Source organism: Notamacropus eugenii, chromosome 1 (assembly GCF_028372415.1).
Source record: "Notamacropus eugenii isolate mMacEug1 chromosome 1, mMacEug1.pri_v2, whole genome shotgun sequence".
In the NCBI taxonomy this organism is placed as follows: Eukaryota; Metazoa; Chordata; class Mammalia; order Diprotodontia; family Macropodidae; genus Notamacropus; species Notamacropus eugenii.
The window spans coordinates 278,796,267-278,804,795 of record NC_092872.1 but is presented as its reverse complement, the minus strand read 5'-3'; the positions used below and the strand labels follow the sequence as shown (position 1 = coordinate 278,804,795).

Genomic DNA, 8,529 nt, shown 5'->3' with positions numbered 1-8,529 from the left:
GAGTTGTTGGGTTTGCATCTCTCTAATCAGTAGTGATTTAGAGCATTTTTCTCGTAAAACTTTAGATAGCTTTAATTTCTTCCTCCAAAAACTGCCTGTTCATATCCTTTGACCATTTATCAACTGGGGAATGACTTGTATTCTTGTACTTTTGACTCATTTCTCTCTATATTTTAGAAATGAGGCCTTTATCACAGACACTAGTTGTAAGAATTCTTTCATGGTTTTCTGCTTCCCTCTTAATCTTGGTTGCATTGGGTTTGTTTGTGCAAAAGCTTTTCAATTTAATGTAATCAAAATGATCCATTTTACATTTCATAATGTTCTCTATTTCTTGTTTGGTCAAAAATTCCTCTTCTCTCCATAAATCTGGCGTAAGCTATTCCTTGTTTGTTGAGTTCCCAAAGATCTCATGCCTGCATGAGATCTTTCTTCCGGGCACGAATGAATGAGGCGGGAGCAAGGAGGTATGCACTCCGTTTATTCTCAGCTAACTCAGAGTATATATAGTCATTCTACTTCCATGCATGCAAGAAGCTTGTATATACTGTGTGCTGAGCTTATGTGCTCTTGTTCAAGATAATTGTGAAGGTCGGTTATTGCATAAGGGTGGTCCATCATGTAAGTCATGCAAGGACATGACGTCTCAAGAGATTTCTCCCGAGGACACCATGACCCTGATAACCCAAGAGTTCCAAACCCCTTACACTTGTTCCCCTAATTTGTTTATAGTATCAGCCTTTATACCTAGATTGTGTACCCATCTGGACTTTATTCTGGTATATGGTGTCAGGCGTTGATCTGTGTCCAGTTTCCGCCACACTACTTCACAGTTTTCCCAGCAGTTTTTGTTGAACAGTGAGTTCTTATCCCAGAAGCTGGGGTCCATGGGGTTATCCAATAGACTGTTATAATTGTTGACTACTGTGTCTTGCGTACCCAACCCATTCCACTGATCTATCCCTCTATTTCTTAGCCAGGGTCTGCTGACTCTTAAAATCAGTGCTCTTTCCACTGGATTATTCTGCTTCCAATTTATGTATGTCTTGGTGTTTATGATAGTTGTATAGCTAGGTTCCCTGCTTCTGGAATCCTAGGATTTCAAAATTGGAGGAGACCTTGGTCTATACCCCTAATTTTGTCAAGTAGGAAACAGTCTTTCTGACTTTACAGGTGAGGAAACTGAGTCTTGGAGACGGGAGGGTGCTTGTTCAAGGGTCGGTCAGGAAACATTTATTAAGCACCTGCTAGTGCTTAGTGCTGTGCTAAGCACTGGGGATACAGGAAAGGGGCAAAAGGCAACCCCTGTCCTTATGAAGTTCACAATCTAAGGGGGGAGACAACAAGCAGACAGATGTGTGTAAACAAACAGTGTACAGGATAAATAGAAAATAATTAAGGAGGGAAGGTACCAGAATTAAGAGGGGTTGGAAGAGGCTTCCTGTGGAAGATGAGATTTTAGCAGGGACTTAGCCAGGAGGCACTGATGAGGAAGGAGAGCATTCCAGATATGGAAGAGAGTGAGATAGTGTCCTGAATTGAGAGAGAAAACATCTTGTTTGTGGAATTGCCAGGTCAGAGGATTGAAGAGAAGAGGACCTCGGACAGAGCTGTGAAGGACTCCTGTGGTTAGAGGGTAGGAACTGGTGAAGGAGACTGAGAAGGAGCCGTCAGAGAGGGAGGAGAAGAACCAGGGAAGGGGGGGATGTCCTGAAAATCCAGAGAGAAGAGAGTATGAAGGAGGAGAGGGGGATCATCAGTGTCAAAGGCTACTGACAAGCCAAGAAGGATGTGAACTCAGAAAAGCCCATTGGATTTGGATCATTAGTCACTTTGGAGGAGCAGTTTCAATGAATGAGGAGGATGGAAGCTGGATTATAAAGTGTTAAGAAGAGAGGGAGGGGAAAGAAATGGGAAGCACCTATTGTGGATGCCGGATTGGAGGACTTCAGCCCCAAGGGGCAGAAGACTTAAAGGATGATAGTGGGGTTGGAAGCATGGAAGAGGCATGGGCATGTTTGGAGGAAGTAGGGCATGAGCCAGTGGTGGGGGAAGGATTGAAAATAAGTTATCAATTGGGGAGAAAGAACTGAAGTATGTATAGAATGAGTTTACATATGTGTGTATGTGTCTAATGGTAGCCATCTCTAGGACTGGGGGAGGGGAGAGGGAAGAAAACCAGGGAAAAATATTTACATGATAACTTTATTATATATTTAAGAGGAGCAGTAAGTTGTACATAATAGATTTACATTTTCTTGTGCAATCACTTTTTATATCATACTAGGCTTTGGAAATGCTTGTTTTGTCCCATAGATTAAAAATAAAAAGAAGGGAGCCATGGGCATGACAGAGGAGTGGATCTTGGAGGAGCCAGGTGGAGTGGGATTGAGGGGGTTAGCCTTGGTGAGGAGGAAGGCTGCCTCCTTACTCCTTACTAACACAGGGGTGAAGGAGGAGACAGGGGAAGAGGCCCCTGAGTGGTGGGAGATGAGCAAGAGAGAGAAGAGGGGGAGGCAAAGATCTCAGCTGAGGGGTTGGGGGGGAGAAGGAGGAGCCATGGGAGGATCAGGGTGAGATGAAAAGGTTTGGAAGAGCCACCGTGCAGCTGCAAGAGAATTAGTTTATGAGGCAGGGATGTGTGTTCACCTGGAAGCTCTGGGGGCCTTGTGTGTAGACTGCGTCTCCTCGAACACCGTGCTGTTTACCCCCAGTTAGTGCCTAATACCCAAGATTGTGGGATCCTGGATCTAGTGCAGGGAGTCATCAGCAAGTATTTGTTAAATACTTACTATGTGCCAGGCACTGTGCTAAATTCTAGGAGTACTGAAAGTCACAAGACTCATGGAGCTCAGGGTCTGATGGAGGAGAGAGCTCACACACCAGTATGTGCAAGCTAGCCATATTCAGGTTTAGTTGGAAAGACTCTTAGACTGAGGTCACTAATATGAAGGGGATTGGCCAAGGATTCTTACAGAAGGTGAGCCTTGAAGGAAGGGAGGGGGGAGGGACTGGGGGAGCAGGAAAAAAGACAGAGATAGTTGGTTCCAGGCTTGAGAGACAGCCAAAGAAAATTCCCAGGGAATGCCTGAAACAGAAGGGAGGGGGCAGAAACCAGAAATGTTGTGTTTGAACCCAAACCCCCTGACTCCGGGCCTTGTGGTCTGTACTTTGCGCCCCCTTAGCTACTCCAGCAGACGGTGGAATTTTAGCTGGAACTGGAAGGAGGGAAGCCAGGAGGTGAAGATGAGGAGAGTGAGGGTTCCAGTCAGAGTATGGCCATGGAAGGTGCTCCCAGTCTGGAGTCTGGTCTGGAACAGCAGGAGCCAAAGGGTTGTGTGGAAGGAATTCTGGCTCTGGAGTTGGAGGACTTGGGTTCAAATCCTGTCTTCGAAACTGGGCGATTTGGGGCCTCAGTGCCCTCCTCTGTAAAATGAAGGGGTTGGCTTTCCCCTTCCCCAGTCTAGATCTGGACTCCTTTAAGTACTGACACCATCCCTCTAAGGGGATCTCCCCGAAGCATCTCCAGAGACCGTTTAGGGGTTCGCTTGCCTTTGTGGGAGGGTGGTTTGGCCCCGATCGCCGGGGTAGCGGTGAGAGTGAGAGGCCCCGGATTCGAAAGTTCCTCCTGGAACTGTAAGTGAAACCCCGCGGACCGGGGACCCGAGCCTGACTCATGGCTTCGCCGCTGGAGGCCGGGGCCCCACCCTCGCATTCCAAAAAGGCTCGGCCTCCCAGACACACCCTCGAGCCCAGAGGGGGCCGGACTCTTGGGCTTGGCCAGCTGGAGGCTAGCGGGAAGGAGGCGGCCCGCCCGTCGCTGGGCTCCTTCCTCCAGCCAGACTGGCTTTCCCAGGGCGTTCTCCGAGGTGTCTCTTGTACACAGCCGGCGGCCCCATCGGGGGAGCGGAGGAGGCGCCCCGCGTGCCAGCCCGCTGCCCCCTTTCCGGAGTCGAGTGTAGACCTCCTCTCCCGGGGGGTCCCGCCAGAGGCTTTGGGCGCAGCGGGGAGGGAGCCAGGCTCCCCCCTGGATCTCTTTGCAGACCTGGGGAAACCCCAGCTCCCCAGTTCCTCCACCGATCGGATCTCGGAGGACGTGGCCCCAGGAACTTCGGCCTTGGACTTGGGGACCGGCCTGCCCTCCCTGGACGCCCCTTGGGACTTTGGGCACTGGAGTGGAAGCAGGCGGAACAGCCCCCCGGCCGGGGAAACTGCGGTCCCCCGGATCTTGGGCTGGCGTGGGGCAGAGGCCCCGGAATAAGGGGGAGCCCCGGTTCCTAGTGACTGATTCTGGCTGGCACCGCAGGAGAGGCCCGCCCCGCCCCGGGGACACCTCAGAAGGTAGAGACGGGTGCTGCTGGGGGGTGGGGGGCAGGCAGGGCTCCCCTCTGGGGGGCGGGAGACTGGGGACTGCCTCGGAGCCTCCACCCTTCCCAGGGACGCTCCTGTCATCTCCGGGGAGCCGGGAAGGTGTCCGAAGCAAAGAGCTTGTGGTGGGATTGGTCAGGGAAGGGACCCTGTGGGTCATTCGGTTGTTCTCTGTCCTGGAACTAGCCCCAAACAGATCCTTCCTGTTTTGGGATCTCGGACTTCACTGAAACTCGCTAAATCTGGCCCCTCCCCGGGCCTCAGTTTCCTCCTCTGGAAGGTGGGGGACGGGGAGGGGACCGAGCCGTCTCCAAAGTCCTTCCAGGTGTTAGTCCAGGAGCTTTGATTATTCAGCCGGGGCTGACGACTGCCCTGCAGCCCTGCCTCAGCCACCTGTTATGGAGAGGTGTTGGGTTTTTTTTTTTTTTTACAAACTTAGGTTTCACTCTCTGCACTTTTAAAGTCGTGTGCTTTCCTCTAAGGTTGTTTCTATGGTGATATGTCTACGGGGATGCCGGGTACAACTGTCTAAACATTCAGACCGGATAAATTGGCGGCCCTGCTGTCATCCTGGAGGGGAGGGCCAGAGGACTGGGGAACGACGGGATTTAGCCGAGACAGAAAGAAAGGAACACCTGGATGTAGTGTGGGCAGGTCGGTCCCCTCAGGTGTTCCTTTCTCCTGTACCCCAGAGGATGCCAGGCTGTCTGTCTTGGTTTGTAGATGGAGCATGGGAAGAAGGGAGGGGGGGGGAATGAAAAATGACCAATTCTACTTTGCTTTGAGATTTTAGTTGCGTGGGGTGTGCGTAAGGCTTCTGGCATTATTTCTCTGACCCAAACTCTCCAAATTAAATGTAGCTAACTGCCTTCTGGCAGCTAGGTGGCACAGTGGATAGAGTGCTGTTCCTGAAGCCAGGAGGACCTGAGTTCAAATTCAGCTTCAGATACTTAATAACTGTGACTCTGGCAAAGTCATTTCACCATTTACCTCAGTTTCCTCATCTGTAAAATGAACTGGAGAAGGAAATGGCAAATCGCTTCCGTATCTTTGCCAGGGAAACCCTACATGGGGTCAGGAGAACCAGGCAAGACTGAAGAAAAAAAAATCAGGACTACGGCCTTCTGCTTGATCATTCCTGAGCCTGAGCCTAAGCAGGGCCTGATTGCTCTGGGATCTTATCTGTCCTCTGGAAAACAAAGGGATCTGATTTTCCTCTGGTACTGGAGATACTGGAGGCCCCTCCCCTAGCTGGGAGTGGTGGGACAGATGAGACTGGTTATGCTCAGAGAATTGAGGCGCTGTGGTGGCCGCCTATTAGCAGGATCTTTTGGTTTTGAATCATGTATTGATGAGAAACACGAAGCTCTTCAAAATTAATTCTAGACTGGAGGAACCTGCCTCCTCTACCCCATTCCCACATTCCTGTCTCCCTCTCACCCCCAATTTCTGTATTGTTGTTAGAAAGATTCACAGATTCTAGAATCTTAGATTTCAGAATTGGGGATAGGGCTTATTATAAAGGCAGCTAGGTAGTGCTTCAGTGGATAAAGCCTTGGGTCTGGAGTCAGGATGATTCATCTTCCTGAGTTCAGATCTGGCCTTGGACACTTAAGCTATGTGACCCTGGGCAAATCACTAAACCTTTTTTGCCTCAGTTTCCTTATCTGTCACATGAGCTGGAGAAGGAATGGGAAGCCACTCCAGGATCTCTGCCAAGAAAATCCCAAATGGGATCATGAAGAGTCAGACACAGCTGAAACTCTGAACAGAAGTAACAGACTTTATGATCCTGAGTGACTTGGAGGATGGTGGTGTCCTCAACAGTAAAGGTTGGAAAGTTGAGAGGGAGAAATGAGTTCAGCTTGGGAAACACTGAATTTAAGATATCTAGGGCTCCTCCAGTTCAGTTTGAGGAGGGAGTTTGGAGGTTAGGAAAAGAGATTAAGAATGGGTAAGCAGATCTGAGACTCATCTACTTACCCATGATAACTGAATGCATGTGAACAGATGGGATCACCAAGGGAAATAATTTAGAGGAAGAAGGACTGGGGGCCTGGGTCAGAGCCCTGGGGGACACCCACACCGTCATTGGGCCAAATTCAGACCTTTATCTTTTAATCCCCAGCACTGGTCCGTAATAATAATGGTTAGCATTTATACAGCAAAGTAAAACATTTTATAAATATTATCTCATTCGATGCCCACAACAATCCTGGGAGGTAGGTGCTATTATCCTCATTTTACACATGAGGAAACTGAGGCAGGTTAAGCAGCTTGCTTTGCTTCATACAGCTAGGGAAATCCTTGAATCCAGATTTGAATTTAGGTCTTCCTGACTCTGGGTCTGGGGCTCTATCCACTGAACTGTCTCTTAACAAATACAGTGTTTTCTTGAGTGATTTTCCCTTTACTGGAAGTATCCAAGCCAAGACCAGGAGGGGTTATGGCGGCCTTTTCTGCTTGAAGTTTGATGATACACTAGATGACCCATAAGGCCCCTTCCAGTCTTAAATTTCTAAGGAAAGAATGAAATGCACCTGGCTTCTTTATTTATTGGTGGTTAATCCCTTAATGTCCTCTTTAGTCACCTTTACTTATGTAAACAGATTGTTTCATACCAGGAAGGTTACCCTAAGGGAAAAATAAAACCAAACAAAGCCTGGAGCCTACCAATTTTGCCTTGGATGTTCTGAAAGTGAAAATGTATCTGGGCATTTCTGGAGAAAGCCCTTGGTGCTTAGATCTTTATTTATGAGTCTTGATGTTAAGGTCTAAGCCGCAGACGTTTCTCTTAAGTCCTCCTGGGTACATAGATTGCAGCTATCTCTGCCAAGTCACCTTCCTCCATTGAAATTGAGAATGGTTGACTTCCTTCAGGGCTCGGGCCCAGAGTCACCTTCTTTCTGAAGGTTTCCCTTCCCTTCTCCCCCAGCTCCTCCTGCCTTCCCCTTGGCAGGGCACTTTCCTTCCGGCCTCTTTGGTGTCCTGCTTGTGTAGGTATTGTCTCCATTGACAGCTCCAGTGACACCCTGGCCTTCCCCCATGCTTGGAATGGTCTTCCTTCCTCTGCTCTGACTTCTCTGGCTTCCTTTAAATCCCACCTTCGACAGGAAGCCTTCCCCAGCCCCTCTTCACCCTGGTGCCTTTTCTCTCTTAGTTATTTCCTATTTATCCTGAATGTAGCTTGCTTCCTATATATTTGTTGAATATGATCTCCCCCCTTAGACTGTAAGCTCCCCCTTTTTTTGTATCACCACACCTTAGCACCGTACCTGCCACATAGGAAGCCAGTAATAAATGTGTACTGATGAGTTGACTGAAGGGACTGTTTCACATTTGCCTTTGTATGCCTGTCCCTTAGCATGCACTGAGCCAGGTACCTAGTAGGTCTTATTGATGCCTGTTTGATTTGAACTAGAAATCAGTTGGTCAGAAGCTGGGTTGTTGGCAAGACTAAGGCTCTTGGCCCATTTTAAGTGTGGGATGAGCTTTTCCATGTAAAATGATGGGGCTGGGGAGGGGCCCTGACGGGCGTGAGTGAGGTATTGATGTCATCTGAGGCCTCTTTTTGCCACCATCATTGGGAGTCTTCTTATTTCATATTGAATGGGGTAAGATTTAATTGCAAGAAATCTTAGAGTCTCAAAGTCATGAATTCAGGATTTGCCCCAGGTATTTGTTTTGAATCACCTGCCTGGTGTTGGCATTTAAGACAAAAATGTTGTCTTTGGAAATGAAACAGTCCCCGATGTTGGGAGTGTGCGACATAGAAGCAGGTAAACATGGGAACTATGTAAAGTTATGTAACATGAAAGTTTGCTAAATTGGAAACTCGGAAATTCATGAGTATTCACTCAGTTCACAAGCATTTATTAAGCCCTTCCTGTATGCTTAGCCCTATTCTAAAGCCTTGGTTCCTGCCCTCAAGGAACTCCCTGTCTAATGAAGGAGGCCATCTGCAAAGAGCTTTAGGCAGAGTGGATTGGAGACAATGAGTAGCTTCCCAGCAGAATACGCCTTTCACCATTACATTTCTAGTGTTTCTTGTTGCAGGTGACTTTATCCTTTTTTTCTTCCAAATTCACAGAGATACACAGCAGGTGAATTTTTCCTTCCTGTCTTCAGTTGTCCTTCCCTTGCTGCTGCCTCTACATTTAA

General features: G+C 48.5%; 1 protein-coding gene across 2 annotated transcripts in view; it reads left to right on the top strand.

The window, feature by feature from the left end:
- Window positions 1–3,783: 3,783 nt before the first annotated feature.
- SGMS1 (sphingomyelin synthase 1) overlaps window positions 3,784–8,529 on the top strand; it is an 81,334-nt gene continuing 76,588 nt past the window's right edge. For both annotated transcript variants that reach the window (XM_072628933.1, XM_072628934.1), the window contains exon 1: window positions 3,784–4,341. The gene's annotated coding sequence lies outside the window, so the exon portion shown is untranslated. The remainder of the gene's footprint in view (window positions 4,342–8,529) is intronic.